Source organism: Lactuca serriola, chromosome 7 (assembly GCF_051521515.1).
Source record: "Lactuca serriola cultivar US96UC23 chromosome 7, Lser_US96UC23_V15, whole genome shotgun sequence".
In the NCBI taxonomy this organism is placed as follows: Eukaryota; Viridiplantae; Streptophyta; class Magnoliopsida; order Asterales; family Asteraceae; genus Lactuca; species Lactuca serriola.
This window is the reverse complement of record NC_136414.1, coordinates 10,247,353-10,268,563: the sequence shown is the minus strand read 5'-3', so window position 1 is coordinate 10,268,563 and position 21,211 is coordinate 10,247,353. Positions and strand designations below refer to the sequence as shown.

Below are 21,211 nucleotides of genomic sequence, written 5' to 3'. Positions count from 1 at the left end.
GGCTTATGTGTGTGCTTTGCATTTGCTGAAGATCTGCCAGGGCCTTTTGTCTAGACTACAGAGCAGAAAACAAAAATTATCATGTTAAAAGTCAAGCTTTTTTATATATATAAAAAAAGAAACATAATATAAACATAATGATGTAAGCTTACAGATTGGTTTGTAGCCCATTTTTCATAATAATGAGTGTATCTTTCTAAAACGTTTTTAGCCATCTCTCTTTGTTTCTCTATGTCATCATACCGCAGACAACAAAATACATAATATTTATTATTTAATAATTCCAAATGTGTAAAAGATTTATTAAATGGTGTAAATCTTAATTTAACTTTTACCACTCCCTCTTGTTTTGCTGCCTCATAACGGTTGCATGCATAAAAACCACCTGTTCTTTCACCATGATCAGACCATGCACCAAGACAAAGCCTGAAAACTACTTTAATGTAAACATCTGATTTTTATCCTGCCCCTTAATTGCTCTAAAGACCATCAAACTTTCATAAATTCATGAATGCGAAACTAAAACCCCATAAAATTAGTTGTTGTTATAAAAAGGATTTGCATGTTAAAGGGGAAAACTATGTAAACTTATCTAAACTGACAAAAACCAAATCAAATTAAGAATACAAAATCAGTAAAGGATGTTAATATGATATCTACAAACCTGGTCAGGTAAAAAACAATGACAACCTCATAGAATGAACCATAGTTCCCAACGTCCACCAGCATTAAATTAAGATCCAATTTTTATGATATCTTGAGATTTTATCTAGGCTCCCATATTGAACGAGGCCCTAAGATGCTCAAAACTGAAGTCCTAGTTTCAAAGCATGCTCAAAACCAAGAATCGCTCAAGAATAAGCTAGAAAAGACCATACAATCTCTAATGGAGAGATCTAACAAAGGAATGATCAAGATGGCGACTTTTTACCTCAAAATGGTTGCAAAATCAGTGAAGCTCCCGAATCTAAGGCCTTCTATGCAATCCAACCTTTCAAGCTTCTAGTTTCCTCCAAAAGAACAAAAGATTTACTTTCTAAAGCTCACAACTAGGGTTTCTCTCTGTACAATAAGGTGGTGAGGGAGGCCGATGAGGGGACTTAAGGTCCTTTAAATAGGGTGCAAACCCTAAAAATTAGGGTTTTCATCCATAGCCTCAACTCGTCGAGTTGGGGTCTTCTAACTTGTCGAGTAGGTTCCATAATCCATGCGGCCTTATTAGTTTCTACTCCACGACTTGGGGCCTCCAACTCGTCGAGTAGGTATTATATGATGTACAAAAATTCTTAAAATTTCATACCTGGGAGTCAGGATGTTACATGTCAAGTGGATCGTGTGATAATTTAACGGAACGACATATGTTTTCTTGGTGTATGGAGCTAATAAGAAAAGTGACTTGATTGGATATGCATACTTTGATAATGGGGGTGATTTGTTGAAGCACGGGTTGCAAATGTGTTATATTTTGACTTTGTTTGGATGTGTCATTAGTTGGAAGTCAAAGTTACAAGATATCTGTAACGACCCGATTTTTCAAAAGAAAATTTTCATTTTTGATTAACCAAAATACTTTCCAAAAACCATGAAATCCCAAATACAATTGTTTTCAAAATTCATATCAAATACAATTTTATTTCAAATCATCTGAGTGTCCTATAAAAATGCCTGAGAGAGAGTGCATGCTGCGCCATCAATCCTTGGGCTTGCCCTTAGGCTTAGATGTACCTGAAACAAATCCACAAACTGTAAGCTAATGCTTAGTGAGTTCCCCAGAGCATACCTTACACACAATCCACATAACACATATCATATTAGCAATAAAAGCTACATATATCACATAATCCATACATACAAACATATAAGGATGCCATGGGCTCCCCCCACATGGTCTTATACCAAAGTGTCATGGGTTCCCCCCATGGTCTTTCATTCGACTGCCATGGGCTCCCCCCATGGTCTTTAATCATCAAGCCATGGGCTCCTCCATATGGTCTTGTCCAAGTGTCATGGCCTCCTCCCATGGTCTTCGCTACAAGTATCATATAATCACTAGCATACCACTTAGCATACAACTAAATATCATACCACATAACTCTACTATATCTAGTGTACCACATATCACAAAATGGGTCGGCCTTGGTGCCTTAGACCCATTGGTATGGTGAGGAGACTCACCTCTGTCTGCTGAATTCGAAAGATGCTCTCCTAATAGTCCGTAACCACCCGTGTTGAACAGTAATAACATTACCCAAGGTTAGGATTGAACACAATCCAATTGAAGAACCCAAACCCCAAGTCCTTTAACAATGGCCTAAAAAGTCTTCCTTTGCTAATGAGCCCAAATTCCATGTCCAAAATCCTTAATGGGCCTCATGGCCCAATAAAGCCCAACCATAGTATCCATGGCCCAAAACATATAAGTTGGCCCACCAACTCCAAAACATGACCAGGCCTAATGACTAATTAAGGCCCAAAAGCTTACAAGCCCAAAAAAATTCCGAGTCCATCTGTTGTGCGTACTCCTTGCGTACCACTGTGGTACGCGTAGTGTACTGAGTCCCTGAGCTGTACGTGCGATGTACTCTAACTTACGCCCAGCGTACAATCATATTAAGCACTATCTTCCATTAAGTTCTTAGTACTCGATGTTCTAATGTCCAAACTTTAGATCTGATTTCATTAAGACGTCCTAAGGCATAAAGTTGGCAACTTTATGCCTTTGCATGTCCCCTATGCTTCCAACAACCCATTAAGACCTTTCCAAGAGTCTTAATCCATGCATGAGGTCAAAGCATCCATAAAGACTCCATTTTTATGCTATGAACGGACCAAAGGACTTCAGATCTATGCTCCCTTAGCTCTGGAGTTGCTCAAACTCTCAAGAGGTGGTTCAAGAACACAAAAAGGGACTAAAGAGAAAACCCTAGCTCTAGAAATGGAAATGATAACCAAGGTGAAAGCTTTTTACCTCCTTAAGCTTCCTAGACTGCTCAAAATGTAAGATCCAGAGGCTCTTCTTCGTTTAATCTTGATTCCTCTTCTTCTTAGTGGCTAACACACATAAAGGATGGGGTTTAAGCACTCAAAAGCTCAAGAACACACTCTCTAATCATTTTAGCGTTACAGGGACGTTTGAAGGTGAAGGAGGCTGGTAAGGGTGAAGATCAAATGAGATAAGGATGTGTATATAGGTCTCAAGTCCGAAAATTAGGGTTTGAACATCCATCACGTACGCCCTGTGTACCCTTTGGTACGCCCAACGTACGTGCTGGCCCTCCATGATCATCCATGCATGGTACGCTAAGCGTACCCATGAAGTACGCCCAACATACTTAAGGGACTTATTATGCAATATTTAAAATTTCAAGGGCTAAAAAGGTAATACCTAATATTTAGTGTTACAATATTGTTTCTTTATCTACAATTGAATCTGAGTACATGTCTATGACGGAAGGAATCAAAATGGAGATATGGTTACACGAGCTTATTCAGAGTCTTGGTTTGAAGTTGGAGAAGCCTGTATTTTACTGTGATAGTTAGAGTGCATTGAATATTACAAAGAATCCTATGTATCATGAGAATAGGAAGCATATTGATGTCATTTTGAATTTCATTCGTGATATTTTGGAAGCGGATATGTTCTTAATATTGAAGAATGATACCAAGGAGAATCCAACATATATGTTGACAAAATTATTACTCACGGAGAAGTTCAAGCTTTGCTTGGACTTAGTTGATATTCATAGGAGTTACATCCCTTCGAGTATGAATGGCATGAAGGGAGAGGAAGTGGCACTGTTAGGTTATTAATACACTAATACACTTTCAAAAGATAGCGAAAACAATCAGAATTTACCTAAGTGTACATGCACCATAATATATTGGTTTTACTAATTATAACAACCTACTTTAATATTAAAGTAAATAAAGGTAAGAACACAAACCACAAAATCTTGGTAGAAAAAATGCTCTACGATTTGATCCCTGGCACCCTATTTATAGGCAATAAATAGAATCCTTAAGTTCATCAATTTCCTAAGGATAATCCTTATCCGTATCAAAACCTGCCATATACTAGGATAATTATCCTAATTTTTGTCCCTAATTGCCTTCTAAGAGGCTTCTAGAATATTCCAATTAATCTATAGGAATTAATTAATATTCAACACTTTTAATTAATTAAACTATTTAATTTATTACCAAAATAATTTCTGATTAAACTATTAATTAATAATAAATTAAAAAGTATTTTTTTTTCATTTCCTTATTGCTAATTGTGTTATGAGGCCAACCTTGAAGGACCATGTTATTATTTAGAAATACTACTAGTAGTTAATGACCTTGGAAATTATTTCTTATACTGTTTATGGAACTTAGAGTGTATGAGAATATGAGATATCAAGAACAACCCGAAAAGATATTGCATCGTAAGGAAAAGGATCTTCGAAATAAAAAAAAAAATTATGACTCGTAAAGGTCCATTGGCAACATCACAATAGATCAGACGTTACATGGGAGACATAAGAAGATTTTAGAGTTAAATACCCGTACATATTCTGAAATGATTTTAGGGATGAATTCTTGTATGTGGGGGGAGGGGGGTAGAGAGAGAGAGAGAGAGAGAACTTGTAACATCACATTTAAATAACCTTGTAAGTTTTGTGAGATTTTTGCTAATAACTTTATATGTAGAACTTATGTTATATATTATATATGAGTTAAAAGTGTAGAGAGAGAGAGAGAGAGAGAGAGAGAGAGAACTTGTAAGTTTTGTGGTTAAAACTTTAGAACATGATGTGTTCTAAAGTACATCAAAACAGAAGAGAGAAAGTAAGAGGGTGATTCTGAGCAATTTTCTAATAAAAGCATCATATATTGAAGGGGGATCGAAGGAACTTACAATAACGAAACACCTTTGTACTTTATGTAACATCCATAAAATTCGAGCCAATCTAAAACATTTTAAATTATTTAAAACCATTCAGTTATACAATTTGTTTTCAAAATAGTTTAAACATTAGAGTTCCCAGAAATCATAATCATCAATCAAGGAAGTGTACGGCCACACCTTCGCCTTCCCGCGACCATCCGCTGAACCTGAAACAATAAACTGAAACTGTAAGCCTGAAAGCTTAGTGAGCTAACCCCAAAATACCAATCTCATATAAACATAATCATAGCATATCAACAAATATAGAATAACATGCATAATGAGCCTTCAGCCTGACTAGACCGCCTCACAGGGCCTACAGCCTCTCTGGACGGCTCCCGAGCCTTCAGCACGTCTAGACCGCTTTGCAGGGCCTGCAGCCTATCCGGACCGCTCGCTGGGCCTTTGGCCTAACTGAACCCCATTGCAAGGCCTTCAGTTTATCTAGACCGCCATGGGTATGTTGGCTTTCAGAACAAAGCAATATCGCCTCAACCCAACCCCAGCCAAACAAACATTTGCACATAAATATCATACGCTAGCTCACATCATATAACAGTCAAACTGATCTAACAGATCACTAATCATAGCAACATCCTAATAACCGGGATACAGACCTAACCGGTCACTAACATAGCATCATCCTATAACCAAGACACTGACCTAACCAGGTCACTAAGCATATGCATATCACCATCCTAACTACCAGGATGTAAATCTAGCAGATCAATAAACATATCAAGAAAATACCCAGATACAAATCCGATAAAGGGCCGACCTTGGTGCCTTAGACCCAGTTGATATAGTGAGGATAACTCACCTCACATTGTCGACTCGAAGATAACTCAAATTCTCAAATCGCCGACACAAACTCCACCACCTATATCTACCATAGAACCATGCTTGTAAATTCCCAATTTCCCAAAATGTTCCCAGAAGTCAACTGGTCAACCCTTTATCAAATTCAAAGTCATCGGTCAAGGTCAACAGTCCATGTTGGCCTCAACTCGTCAAGTAACCTCAGCTACTCGCCAAGTTCATTGCATACTTCGCCAACTCGTTGAGTCACTAGAGTGACCTGTCGAGTTCCTAAGGTTTGCGGTCGTAAACTCCTTGGCCGACTTTTCAAATTTCCCTTGCAACTCGCCAAGTTCATACATGTCCAAAGGTTGGGAAAACCCTAGCCGACTCGCCGAGTCACTCATCTGACTCGCCGAGCCCACGACAATCTTCGTAGGACTCGCCGAGTTGACCCTGTGACTCGCCTAGTCCCTTCAGTCCTTCATCCATACAGATGCTTTTTAAGCCATGCTAAGGTTCCATATTGTGGATCCAACTTCCCAATGCATGTTTATCACGTAAAGTTGCAAACTTTACGAGCGTGCAAAGCTCTAAAGTCTTAAGATGACAAAACTAAGCTTGCAAAGAAGTCTTACACTTGAGGGGAGGTTCATACTTGCCAAAGCTGACAACTTTATGGACTTAGAGACCCAATAGAGTTCAGATTTGAAGTTGCAACTTCAGATCTTAGCTCAAACACAAGAAAAACTTCCTAAAATCGACCCAAAAAGATCTAGAGTGAAATGAGGCCAAGATAACAGCTTAATACCTTCCAAAGGATGCCAACTGAGGTAGATCTCTGATTCCCATGCGTTCCTTGCTTCTAGTTACTGGTTCCCCAAGATTTTCTAACCAAAAATCCTTATTCAAAGCTTAATACACACAAACGGAGCACACTCACATGAGTTAGGGCTATGGAGTAGCAAGAGGCTATGAAGGGGAGGTTGGGGAGGCCAATGATCTTTTAAATAGGGTGCAAAACCCCAGGAATTAGGGTTTCATCCTTCAGCTCCTACTCGTCGAGTCCCTACTTGGACTCGGCGAGTAGGTCACTTAAACACGTGGACCAATCCGTTGCTACTCGACGAGTCGGGCAACCAACTCATCGAGTAGACCTTGAAATCATGAAAATTTAACTATAAATCAATACTTTGGGAATCGGGGCGTTACACTTTAATTGAAGTTAACAAGATTAATCTCTTGAAATATTCATGAAATTACTGAATATTTCCTACCTAAGATGCTCAAAGCTAAAGGACTATGGTATGAGATTACCAAAATTGTGATTTATTAATCAAACTAAATTACATATTTAATGTCTAATAACATAAATTAAAATCCTTTACTGATTTTGTATTCTTAATTTGATTCCAATTATGTAATTAGAATCAAACAATAAAGCACCTTAAGTCTAATGGACTTAAGGTGCTTTATAGTTTGATTCTAATTACATAATTGGAATCAAATTAAGAATACAAAATCAGTAAAGGATTTTAACTTAATACAAAATAGTGAGCCAACTTTAAGCAATGATTTATGTAAACGTTTAGATCCAAATGTACCTTTCTTGAAAATTGGCTCACTATTTTAGTGTAACGAGGCTATGAAAATCTCATAGCCTCGTTCGATTTCTAAACGTTTACAATGATCTCATACCTTTCTTTCCTTGCACTTTGGTGGTACCGGTCCAGCAAGTCTTGATGCATCTCATAGGGATACATGTCCTGATAGGACTATTGGAGTTCGGAAGTCATTGTTGCTAGCATGATGCAATGGACTTTCGTGGCATCTCGCTCGTGGGCCTCGAAGGCAACGATCTCTTCGGGAGTGGCAGCCTCGTAATGGGTGACCACTCTTATGTTATAGATCCAATCATTGAAATTGTTTTCGTCAAATATCACCCTCCCACACAAGTTCATGAGTGAGAATGAGCCGGGGGAATTCGAGCCGGAAGCATTGTTTTTGTTCATGTTCGACATCTGAAAAAGAAAAGAACAAAGTTTGATTAGAAAATGAATCCCTAATTAAACACCCAAAAGAGAAATTAGGGATAGTATCCAACAACATTATTTACATATTAGAAGAGGGATTCCGTAATCTAACATGCAAATAATTTGAAGGTAAGTGAATGACGATTCACTAATTCTCCACCAAGAAAAATGAAAAGAAGATTGAGTTTTAAATATATTCAAAACTCCTAGATCTTTTTTAGATTCATTGAACTTTTCAATGGCATGTTTAAATCTCGATATGTACCTCAAGTTTGTAACTGGGATGTCGAGGATCACAAAGCAGGTGTGAATAACCATGCAAATGTACATGGTGCCCTCATTGTTACAATCACCTATTCGATGTGCTGGTTAACCACACACTCTCCATCGAACTATGACAAACAATGAGTCACCCTTTGCTACCTTTGCTTAGAACCCAATTAGTGTGCCAGTTAACCACACACGCTCCACTAACGTCTTAGCAAGAGTACAAAGTGTAATTTCATGGATTTGCATCAATTCACTTTTTCCTAAAGTAACTAAGATTGGGAATTTTATAAAACATTTAGTTACTTTTATAACTCATTATACTTATTAATGAGAAAGGGTTGCCCTATCCTACCCGTTCGGCTAACGACCCTCCAACAATCAAGGAAGCGGTGGGTGAGAGTGGACACCCATTAAATGGCCATTTAATAGGCCATAACCTTATACCCCCGTTAGAGATTGGCTTCGTGAATGAGGTCTACTAACGGTAAGACTAACATTTTAAGTTATATATATATATATATATATATATATATATATATATATATATATATATATATTAATCTTATAATATTATAAAGTATAACGTTGAATTTTAAACTTGTAAAATTCTAGGTTTTGAAATTTAAATAGTTTAAATTAAACATTTTAATGATAAAATTTATATTTCAAAACTTGAGGACAAGTTTTGAACTTTTTAAAAAACAAAGGATCAAATGGGAAATAATTTTAAATTAAACAATTAATTTAATGATTATCAAAATTTGACCTAATCAAGATTATTTACAAGATAATTCACCAAATAAATTTAAATAATCAAATATTATCATATAGTGAATTTATTACTCAAATAAATGGTAATTATCTTTTAATTTGGTAAGGATAATCATAAAATATATATATAAAAACGGATTTTATTATTCAAAAACATTTTTGGTAATTATCCAAACACAAAATAAGTCAAAAAACCGAGTTTTGAGCCATCTGATCCGCAGACTCGTCGAGTAGCCTACTGCACTCGTCGAGTCTGTGAGACAGACTGGACTCACGTCGTGAACTCAGTGAGTCACGTCGTCAGTTGGGTGTTTTTTCAGAAATCGATTTTCTTATCAAGCTATGAACGAACATATGAGCATCAAATACAACTGAAACCAAACAAAGCTCTGATACCATTGATGGGTTTGAGCCACAAGAACATCCTATGTGCTCATGCAAACCCTAATGCTTGGATCTAGGTTTCTCTAATTGTACATGCATTCATCCAAGACTTTCAAAACCTATATCTAATGAGTATAATTCGAAAATAATGAAACAAATCAGATCTAGATCATTACCTCTTGTTGCTTACTTGAATCTTCGTGTCTTGGAAGCTTAGAGTCACAAGTGTCACCACTATAACGGCTTATAAAAACTGATATGTGCATAATTAGTTAATTATTTAACATATATTCTTAGTTATTTTTGGTTAATTATGAGAATAATTTGGACAAAAGGTACTTAAAATGCTTTGAATTGTGTTTTCAGCCAAAAGATATGCTTGGATGTAAAAAGGAGAAAAGGAAAGCAAGAGAAGGTTAAAGGGTGCCAAGAATGACCTACTCGGCGAGTACCTCGGCCCTACTCGGCGAGTACACGATGAGATTCTAGAAGATATGTACGACTGCTAACCTGAAGACGGATAAGTATTGACCTACTCGGCGAGTTGATTCTGCTACTCGCCGAGTAGCCTCTGTTTTGAGATATCTTTATAAGACGAATCCTGATCACTTGGGATATAACTTCTGGCGAATTTTGGAGAATTACCTGCGACAAAAAGGTTCAGAAGGCATTGAAGAACCCTAAGCTTCAAGAGTTGGAAGAATTCAAGCAATTAGGTCAATTCTACCACTTAGACTTAGGAATTAAACATGTTTGCTTTCTTAAACTTTGTTTCTTTGTTTGTTTCTACTACAACTATGAGCTAAACTTGTTTTTGTTTCTGTTTGGGGAATACCAAAGAACTCCTATGGTTTAATTATTGAATTTTGTTTAATTGTCTATTGGTGATTTGTTAAATTAAGTTTGTTAAAGAACCTTATGTGTTAATCACTACTATTTTCTGTTAATTGGAAGGCAATTAGGTTGCATGAACATCACTTAATTGTTAACCTCATATGTCTATGTGAATGCTAAAACGTATGCTTGGAAGTAATGATTATGAAACTAAGATTAATAAGAAAATAGGAAGATTAATGTGTGAGCTTGTTGAGAAACCACCAACAAGAGGTTAATTGAATTAATAACTTAATTGACCATTACAAATCTTATTTAACCCAAATAATTAATCTAGGGAATTAATTAGTTTAAACACTTGATCAACGCTTAAATTAGTTAATTGTCTAAGGGTTAGGAGTAATGAACATGAACCTAACTATTATCATTGGTAACCAATAGCAATTAATCTATCTTAACTTAAATAACCATAGGAGTGAATTGGTTGAACCTAAATAGAAACATCTTTATCAAATTTGGTGAATAGTTGTTGCTTTAGTTAATTAGTTAAATTTAATTTGTTAAGTTTCTAGTCTTGCAAAACTAGAGAAAAACCATTTACTTTTATTATTTATTTTAGTTAAAATTAGCTATTAGTTTAATTTCCGTTCCCTGAGTTCGATACCTTACTTATCAATCTATACCACTTAAAGACAGGTTCACTGCCTTTGTGTGCTCAAATTATTAATAAAAAGTAGGGATAAAACTAGTTGAATTTACACACATCAAGTTTTTGGCGCCGTTGCCGGGGAACGGTTCTAAATAATTAAGCTAATTCCTAATTTTTTCGATCCTTTGTGTGAGTTTACTTGCATAAAGTTCATTTATTGCAGTTTAGTAAATAGCAATTAGGTTTTAGTATCTGTTTTAGTTAGATTTAAAACTTAGAAATTTTTTTTGAAAAATCACTGCTACTCGCCGAGTGCACTCGCGACTACTCGGCGAGTAACAGCTCATTTAGAATTTTTTTTTCTTTTTCTTTTAGTTGTTTGCAAATTTTTTTTTGTTCTTTTTACGCTTTTATTTGATTAATTTCAGGACTTTCATGACCAGAGGAGCAAACACACCACTGGTACCCCCGTTTGAAGACCCCGAATCCGAATTGAAAAGAAACAAAGGGAAGGACGTGGAGAGTTCAAGCACACCAAAGAAATCACCATTGTCCAACTTGAAGACTGTTTTCGGAAAAAAGAAGAGCAGCAAATCCGGAGCTTCAAGCGCTTCCTTAATAATTGAAGAACCAATTCAAGAAGAAATTAGATACGAAACCGAGGAAGAAGACGAGGCAACTTACGAGCAAGACACCGAAGAGGAGGAAGAATTAGCATTCACTATGGCTAACATTGATGAAATTCCCATGGGAGAATGGAAGAAGAGGATGCGCGACGACCATGGCCCGGGACTTGTGCAACCCGCAATTCCCGCAACTGCCACCTTTGAACTAAAAGGTCATATCCTAGCTTCACTCAAGGAGATACCTTTCCACGGGAAAGATCATGAAGACGCCTACAAACATTTGGATGAAGTAAATGATGTTGCTGATTACTTCAACATTCCAAATGTTACCCGCGAAACTCAGCTGCTTAGGATGCTTCCAGTAACCTTCAAGGGTGCTGCTAAAGACTGGCTCAAATCACTTCCTCCTGGGTCAGTCACTACTTGGGCCAAAATGAAGGAAGAATTTATAGATCACTTTTGCCCACCATCAAAAATAGCCAAGCTCAAGAAGGCCATTGCAAATTTTGAACAACAAGCTGGGGAGTCGTTGTATGAAGCATGGGAGAGGTACAAAAGTCTACTACGAAATTGCCCACACCATGATCTAAATAGCCAACAAGAAGTGTCCATCTTTTATGATGGAGTCAATGTTACGACCCGGCAGCTGCTAGACTCACAGGGCCCACTTACGAAGAAGCCACCCCCGGTAATCAAAGAATTAATTGAAGAATTCTCTAAACACTCTAGAGAATACCACAACCCAAGGAATGATGTCACGAGGGGAGCCGCATATGCTGCTACTGAAGATTTATCCGCGGTCATGGCCATGTTAAAAACCATGGATAGAAGAATGGATAAAATGGATCAAACGATCCATGCCATACGGGTGGGTTGCGAGAATTGCAATGGACCTCACCTCACTAGAGATTGTGATTTGGATGAGCACGGCAACAAAAAGGCACAAGCATGCTATTCGAGCGGTGACCGATATGATGAAGACTGGCGAAGACAGAAGAAGGAGTGGTTGCCTTATGAAGAGTACAAGAAGGCCAAGGAGGAGAAGTATAGGCAAAAAGGGAGAGGATTCTACCAAAAAGAGGAGCCGGTGCAAGAGAAGAAGCCAAGCTTGGAAGAGATGCTAACTAAATTTGTGGCTGCTTCCGAGAAAAGACACAGTGACCACGATGCTGCTATCCAAGAAACAAGAACAATGCTCAGGAATCAGCAAGCATCCATCCATAATATAGAAACTCAGCTTGGGCAACTCGCTCAACAAATAAACCAAAGGTCACCGGGTGAACTTCCTAGCAAAACCGAGAACAACCCACGAGGCGCGCAAGTGAACATTATTACCACAAGAAGTGGGAAGGTTATTACTCCCCTGGCCCCCATTCGTACTGAAGAGAATAAGGACTCACAGAAGGAAGAAACGGAAGCACAAGCTGAGAACCAACATTCACAATCTGAGAGATCTACTCGCCGAGTAGGACCGATGTACTCGGCGAGTACATCTGAAAAACCGCATGATCAGCCACCCGTCAAACCTTACCAGCCTCCAATGCCGTACCCAGCCCGAGCCAAGAAGGAGAAGCAGGAAGAGGAGTATCAGAAATTCCTTGATCATATTAAAACTCTTCAAATAAACATTCCTTTCATCGAAGCCGTCATGCAAATGCCCAAGTACGCAAAGTTCCTTAAGGAACTCCTCACTAATAGAAGAAAGATGGAAGAGGTGCAGAAAGTAGTATTGAATGAGAATTGCTCCGCAGCCATGCTAAACAAACTACCAAAGAAGAAGGGTGATCCGGGGAGCTTAACTTTACCTTGCCAATTTGGATACTTGGCAGCAATTCATGCTTTAGCTGATTCGGGAGCGAGTGTAAACCTTATGCCATACTCGTTCTTCAAAAAGCTGGACCTCCCAGAGCCAAAGCCAATTCGGATGGCAATTCATTTAGCAAACAAGACGGTTACTTTCCCAAGAGGCATATGTGAAGATCTATTAGTGAAAGTAGACAAGTTTGTCTTCCCGGCTGACTTCATCATTCTTGACATCGAGGCGGATCCGCAAGTACCAATCATCCTTGGAAGACCCTTCCTCAACACCGCTAGCGCCATCGTAGACATGAGAGACTCAAAGCTCACATTGCGAGTTGGGGATGACTCAGTAACATTCGGGGTAGACCAAGCCATGAAGTACTCAAGGAGTAGTGACGACACGGCGTTCTCAATCGACATGCTTGACGAGTTATTGGAAGGAGACATACCTGAAGATTCCAGCAAGGTTGCAGCTTTTGAAGAAGTATTTGATCCAGAGAAAGATTTACTAGAGATTGAAAGACTGTTGGAGGAAGCAGAGTATGAAGAACTCAAAAACCAAGCTGAAAGCCCTACTCGCCGAGTAGACCCGATCTACTCGCCGAGTACACCTGAAGAAAAGTCAGCAGTCGCAAATGCCGCCATGAACTCGCCGAGTACCATACCTGCACTCGGCGAGTACGCCACTATGAACACTAAATTGGAGCTCAAAACACTGCCTAACCATCTGGAATACGCCTTTCTGGAAGAAGGAAATCAGAAGCCAGTAATTATAGCCTCAGATCTCTCCAAGACAGAAAAGGAAGAGCTTGTACGGGTACTGAAGAAAAGGAAGAAAGCCATCGCGTGGAGCATCTCCGACATAAAGGGAATAAGTCCATCCTACTGCTCTCACAAAATAAACTTAGAAGAAGGAGCCAGACCGGTGGTGCAACATCAAAGAAGATTAAACCCGAACATGCAAGAAGTCGTCAAGAAGGAGGTGGTAAAGCTTTTGGATGCAGGAATCATCTACTCCATCTCCGATAGCCCATGGGTGAGTCCGGTCCAGGTGGTGCCCAAGAAAGGAGGAATGACGGTCATTACCAACGAGAAGAATGAGTTAATTCCAACGCGAACGGTAACCGGTTGGCGAGTGTGTATCGATTATCGCAAGCTAAACGATGCCACTCGCAAAGACCATTTCCCCCTTCCTTTCATAGACCAAATGTTAGAGAGACTTTCGGGCCATAGCTATTATTGCTTCTTAGACGGGTTTTCCGGGTATTTCCAAATACCCATAGACCCAATGGACCAAGAAAAAACCACCTTTACATGCCCCAGTGGGACCTTCGCCTATAGACGCATGCCATTTGGCTTATGCAATGCACCTGCGACATTTCAAAGGTGCATGACCGCCATATTCCATGATATGGTGGAGAAATTCATGGAGGTCTTTATGGATGATTTCTCTGTATTTGGATCTTCTTTTAATGACTGCCTTACAAATCTTGACTCGATGCTTGCTAGATGTGAGAAAACCGACTTGGTCCTAAATTGGGAAAAGTGTCATTTCATGGTCAAGGAGGGTATAGTATTGGGACATAAAGTCTCTAAAAAGGGGATTGAGGTGGATCGGGCAAAGATAGACACCATCGCTAAATTACCCCCGCCAACTAATGTGAAGGGCATTAGAAGCTTTTTGGGACACGCAGGCTTTTACCGGCGTTTTATTAAAGATTTTTCTAAAATTACGAAACCTCTAACACAATTATTGTTAAAAGATGCACCCTTTAATTTCACTAAAGAGTGTTTAGAGGCATTTGACTTTTTAAAAGAAAAATTAACTAATGCCCCAATCATTATAGCACCAAATTGGAACTTACCCTTCGAGATCATGTGTGATGCGAGTGACTATGCACTAGGAGCCGTCCTTGGACAAAGGGTTGACAAGCATTTTCAACCCATTTATTATGCAAGCAAGACCTTGAATCCTGCCCAAGAGAATTATACCACTACTGAAAAAGAACTGTTAGCCGTAGTTTATGCTTTCGATAAATTTCGCCCTTATTTGGTTTTATCTAAAACCACCGTTTTTACTGACCACTCGGCTATCAAGTATTTGTTTTCCAAACAGGATGCCAAGCCAAGACTAATACGATGGGTGCTGCTTCTTCAAGAATTCGATATAGAGATACGAGATAAGAAGGGAATGGAGAACGTAGCTGCCGATCATTTATCTAGGCTCGAGAACCCGGCATTGCAAGAAGATAAAGATGGAGATGACTTCCCGGATGAATACATTATGGTGTCCGTGGGAGAGGAACCATGGTTCGCGGATATAGCTAACTACTTAGCTACAAATTACATCCCGAAGGAGTATAGTAGTCAGCAAAAGAAGAAATTCTTTTCGGAGATCAAATATTACTTTTGGGACGATCCATACCTCTTCCGAAGTTGCGCGGACGGGATTATAAGAAGATGTGTGTTCGGAAAGGAGAGTCGAAAAATACTAGAGCAATGCCATAGCGGACCCACGGGAGGACATCATGGCGCACACTATACCGCGAAGAAGATCTTTGACATTGGGTTTTATTGGCCAACAATCTTCAAAGATGCAGCCCAATATGTCAAAGAATGTGATGCTTGCCAAAGGGTGGGAAACATTTCCTCCCGTAATGAAATGCCACAACATAGCATTCAAGTGTGCGAGGTGTTCGACGTGTGGGGCATAGACTTCATGGGGCCATTCCCCACATCCAAAGGAAACAAGTACATTCTCGTGGCGGTGGATTATGTGTCAAAATGGGCGGAGGCGCAGGCTTTACCTACAAACGACGGACGGGTAGTGGTACGCTTCTTGAAAAGACTATTCTCCCGGTTTGGTGTTCCAAAGGCCTTAATTAGTGACCGTGGTACACACTTTGCCAATGATCAATTGGACAAGGTGCTCAAGAAATATGGGGTAACCCATAAGTTCTCCACATCATACCACCCGCAAACGAGTGGGCAAACGGAAGTTACCAATCGAGCTTTGAAGCGTATCTTGGAGAAGTCGGTGGGAAGTAATCGCAAGGAATGGTCGGATAAATTGGATGACGCGCTATGGGCGTTCCGTACCGCTTTCAAAACACCTATTGGTACTACACCATATAGGTTAGTTTATGGAAAGCAATGCCATTTACCGGTTGAAATCGAGCACCAGGCATATTGGGCGCTAAAAAGATGTAACTTTGACATGGAAGAAATGAAGACAAACCGCTTAATGCAAATGAATGCCCTTGAAGAACTACGAAATGAAGCCTATTCTAGCTCATGGCTTTATAAAGAAAAGACCAAGAGATGGCATGACCTAAGAATCAAAAGCAAGGACATCCATGAAGGCCAAAAAGTACTACTCTTCAATTCCCGCCTAAAACTCTTCTCGGGAAAACTTAAATCCAGGTGGGATGGTCCCTTTGTAGTCAAGACGGTGTTTCCTCATGGGGCTATTGAATTGATCTCGAGAGATGGCACGCCATTTAAAGTCAATGGCCATCGAGTGAAGAAATATGAAGAAGGAGTCCCCCGCAATGAAGGAATGGAGGAGCTCCTGCTGTGCGGAATCGCAAAAACATAAAAGGGGCGGAGTCCAGCTAATGACTCCATCAAAAGAAGCGCTTCTCGGGAGGCAACCCGAGCTTCACGTTTGCATTTTTTTCCCTTCTTTATTTTTCGTATTGTTTTTTTTTCAATTCTAGTCATTCATTCTACTTCTCTAATTGCTTGAGGACAAGCTCTACTGAAAGTGTGGGGTGGAAAGGCTAAAATAAAGGAAATCACATAGTAAAATTGGCAAAAATGTAAATTTTTTTCAATCTGAGACATATACTCGGCGAGTATATCGGTTATACTCGGCGAGTAGATGCTCGTATACAGCTAAAACTTCACAACACGCGTCCGTACTCGGCGAGTATATCCATTATACTCGGCGAGTATACGGTTTAAACCCAGTAAAATAAAATCTGTAAAAAACTGCTTTTGTTCAACACTTCACCCCCATACTCGCCGAGCAGTTTCTCTCAGCCACCTCCCAAGAAGTTCCTCAAGATCTAGTCAATTTTCTTCTAATTTCTCTTAATTCAAGCACCAAGGTAACATTTTTACTCTTTAATTTCATGAAAGGTCCAGTCTTTGTCACCTATTTCCCCACATTTGGTATATTTTCGGATTTGGGGAGTTTTTCACAATTTCTAGGGCTTTGATTTACTCATGAATTAGGGGATATTTGGTGTAATTTCTTCAACATATGTGGTTAGAAACACAATTACGACAAACCCCTATGGATAAATTGGACTAATTCACAGACTACACAGCTTCAATTTCGAATCTGTCCGAGTGTTCATACTACTCGGCGAGTATGCTCGCGTACTCGGCGAGTAGGTCTCGCAAAGATGAAAAATTTTCTGTTTTATTTATGGGGTGTTGTTTGTTGTTGTGTTTTTGTTATGTTTTTACAGGGAGCATGGCAAGGAGAGGACAATCATCAAGAGGAGGAGGCCATGGTGATATGCCATGGTTAGCTTTTCAACAAATTACCTCTAAATCCTCCAAAACTCGAGCCCTAAACAGGTTGGAAGCGCTGCGACAGAAAGAAATTCACTTGCCCACTGCAGTGGATTGGGGATGGATGGGTAATGTCGGCTTGGAAGAGGAACTTACTCCATATTTGGTAAAAGATTGTAACTTGGGTTATGCCAACATCACTTGTGATGGTTGGCTGCAATTATTTAAAATACAAGAGCCAGTATATGCGGAGTTGTGCTGGGAATTCTTTGCTACTATTTCATTCCGAGGTGGGAGTGAATATTACAATCCAAACACGATCTCGTTTTCTTTGGGAGGAGAGATGCGACAATGCAGCATGGTTGAGTTCTCTTGGCGGTTGGGCATCTACGATCAAGATATGGCGATGACGGACTACTTTGAAGCCTTCTTGGAAAATACCCTCAAAGAACTTCCCGAGGGGGTGGTGGCATCAACATGGTGGAGTACAATTGCTAACCGGGTCTATATACCTTCCACTGCTCAAGAAGGGCATATTCGTTCTCCAATCCATCGACTCATTCACCGATTCATTGCAAGCACAATCAACATGCGAAAGGATGGGGATAAAGTTCCCACCCTTGATATCTTTTATATGTGGAGTATCATCACCCCCGATGTTTTCTGCGACCTCCCATATTGCATTGCTAAATTTCTTGCGGAGGGAGCAGTTAAGGAAAAAATTAATTCAAAGATTAATGGGGGTATGTTCATCACGAGGCTCGCGCGATCATTTGGGATTTTGGAATTACCGCAAGCCCAAATGCTAACGGTTATCCACCCTCCTCCGTTCAATACGGCACTCTATAGGAGGGCTCGGATAGTGGAGAAATTTGGTGATTCCTTTACTATTCCAAATGAAGATGAGCCGGCGGTCCCAGAAGAGCCCGGAAGGCGGGTTAGGCCAAGGAACGAGCGGGTACGTGAAGACCCACCGGTGATTCCGGTGGAGGATAACGAAGGGTGGAACCAAGTGGAGTATCGGCGATACTTGGATGATATAGGGCAAGGAGTCAATTACACCAATCAATCCTTTGATTATCTTTTCCAACAAATGCACATTGCCCCGCGGCCGGGACCCGGTTATCCGTACATAATGAATTGGGACGAACGGATGCAACGAAGGAGTGGAGAAGGTGGAAGTGGAGCTGGAGGAGCTGGGATGGACGATGAGGAATGAAGATTTTATTTTTATTTGTTTTGTTTGTGATGTTTGTTTTTAAAAAAAAAAAAAAAAAAAAAAAAAAAAAAAAAAAAAAAAAACAATTGTGAACTTGGGACTTGGTGAAGTGGTTTGAATTTTAGTGTTACTGTTAGTTTTCTTTTCAGGTATTGAAGCTAGGATGCATGCTATTTAGGAATGGTCAAGCGAGGAATGAGAGCTTTTAGGGATGCTTATGAAGTTTTGTTCCTAGGGTTGAGTCCGTACTAATCGAGAATTTATTAGAGTGCTGCTGTTTAGAGAGTTCTTGGAGAGTGCATTTATATTTGCATGACAACACTAGAGTAAAGAAAGCCAGCAATTAGACAATTTCTGGAATTATATGCTCTACTCGCCGAGTGCACTAATACTACTCGGCGAGTACATCTGCTTCTGTGCGATCTGCTTGTCCGATACATCCTACTCGCCGAGTTTCCTCGCATACTCGCCGAGTAGCCTGCTGCAGGAGGAATTTTTCTTTGTTCTGGTTATTGTTCATGTGCCATTCATACATTCTTTGTGCACTACTACTGCGACTTGTGCAATAACCAATTTTCCTTGGAGTTTTCGAGCTATCAACCACACGAGACTTATGACACCCATGCCATGGATGAGCTGTTCCCATGGTTAAAGTCACTAGAAGATGGAGTTGAAGACGAGAGTGTCAACCTAGCGACTGCTACCCCAGGGGAGTTTGTTCTAACTTTCTCTCTAATTGCATTTTTTTTGTTATAATATGCAATGAGGGCATTGCATAAAATAAGTGTGGGGTAGGGGGTTAGTCACATCTTAGAACACTTAGAATCTTAATTTAGGCTAATGTTTAACTTGTTGAATATTTAAAATGCTTAGGTCTTAAATTAGAAAATTTTGGTAAAAATTAGGATTCCATATTAAAGTTGTGTTAATAATTGCATGAGAACCCAAATGTTTAGTTGAGCCTATACACGTTCTAGTGCATTTGTGGCTTCCTTATTCCAGTGAAATCATGAGACAAAAACACGACCCTGCTCAGCCTGAGGGATGCAATATGTTTAGCAGCCTAAACCTGAAATGTATCCAGGAAGATTTTTATCATTAGCCAATAAAGGTTGAGATTGAGCGCCCCTGCTTAAGCATGTAGGGATTTGAGTGAAAAAAATGAGGAATACATGTAAAAAAAAAAAAAAAAGAAAAGAAAAAGAGAGAATTACAAGAAAAAGTTTGAAGAATTTTTGGAGCATCAAAGTCAAATGTCAAATATGAAGATCGGAAATTCGAAGAAATTCAAAAAGTTGAAGATACCAAAAATCAAGCAACAAAGTTGGTGAATTTGAAGATATCAAAGATCAAATGTCAAAGAAGTGAAGAATTCCAAAGAGCTCCAATGTGGTATCATTAATTGTAATTATCTAGATTATGTATGCTTGGGTTGCTCAATTAAAAATACCTTGAGGGTAAAGAGGTTTTCTGAGGATGGATTCGGAGGGTTGCATAAGATGAGCATAGTTCGGGGTGAGTGGGCGAATGTTTATGAGGATTGTGAGTATTTGGAGTATGGGGGGGTTTTTAGGAATTAGACACAAATGCATGCGTTGCGGTCTTGGCATAATGGCTGGGAAGGATTGGAATTATTAATGTGATTTTAATGTGTTTAAAACATAGTTTTGCTTGGGGGCAAGCAAAAGTCAAGTGTGGGGTATTTTGATATGTGCATAATTAGTTAATTATTTAACATATATTCTTAGTTATTTTTGGTTAATTATGAGAATAATTTGGACAAAAGGTACTTAAAATGCTTTGAATTGTGTTTTCAGCCAAAAGATATGCTTGGATGTAAAAAGGAGAAAAGGAAAGCAAGAGAAGGTTAAAGGGTGCCAAGAATGACCTACTCGGCGAGTACCTCGGCCCTACTCGACGAGTACACGATGAGATTCTAGAAGATATGTACGACTGCTAACCTGAAGACGGATAAGTATTGACCTACTCGGCGAGTTGATTCTGCTACTCGCCGAGTAGCCTCTGTTTTGAGATATCTTTATAAGACGAATCCTGATCACTTGGGATATAACTTCTGGCGAATTTTGGAGAATTACCTGCGACAAAAAGGTTCAGAAGGCATTGAAGAACCCTAAGCTTCAAGAGTTGGAAGAATTCAAGCAATTAGGTCAATTCTACCACTTAGACTTAGGAATTAAACATGTTTGCTTTCTTAAACTTTGTTTCTTTGTTTGTTTCTACTACAACTATGAGCTAAACTTGTTTTTGTTTCTGTTTGGGGAATACCAAAGAACTCCTATGGTTTAATTATTGAATTTTGTTTAATTGTCTATTGGTGATTTGTTAAATTAAGTTTGTTAAAGAACCTTATGT

General features: G+C 39.2%; 1 non-coding gene across 1 annotated transcript; it reads right to left on the bottom strand.

Annotated features, from left to right (window-relative positions):
• Window positions 1-11,776: 11,776 nt before the first annotated feature.
• On the bottom strand, window positions 11,777-11,883 carry LOC145065119 (small nucleolar RNA R71). The gene has a single exon (XR_013688270.1). It is a non-coding gene; the product is annotated as a small nucleolar RNA R71 (small nucleolar RNA).
• Between the last annotated feature and the right edge of the window lie 9,328 nt (window positions 11,884-21,211).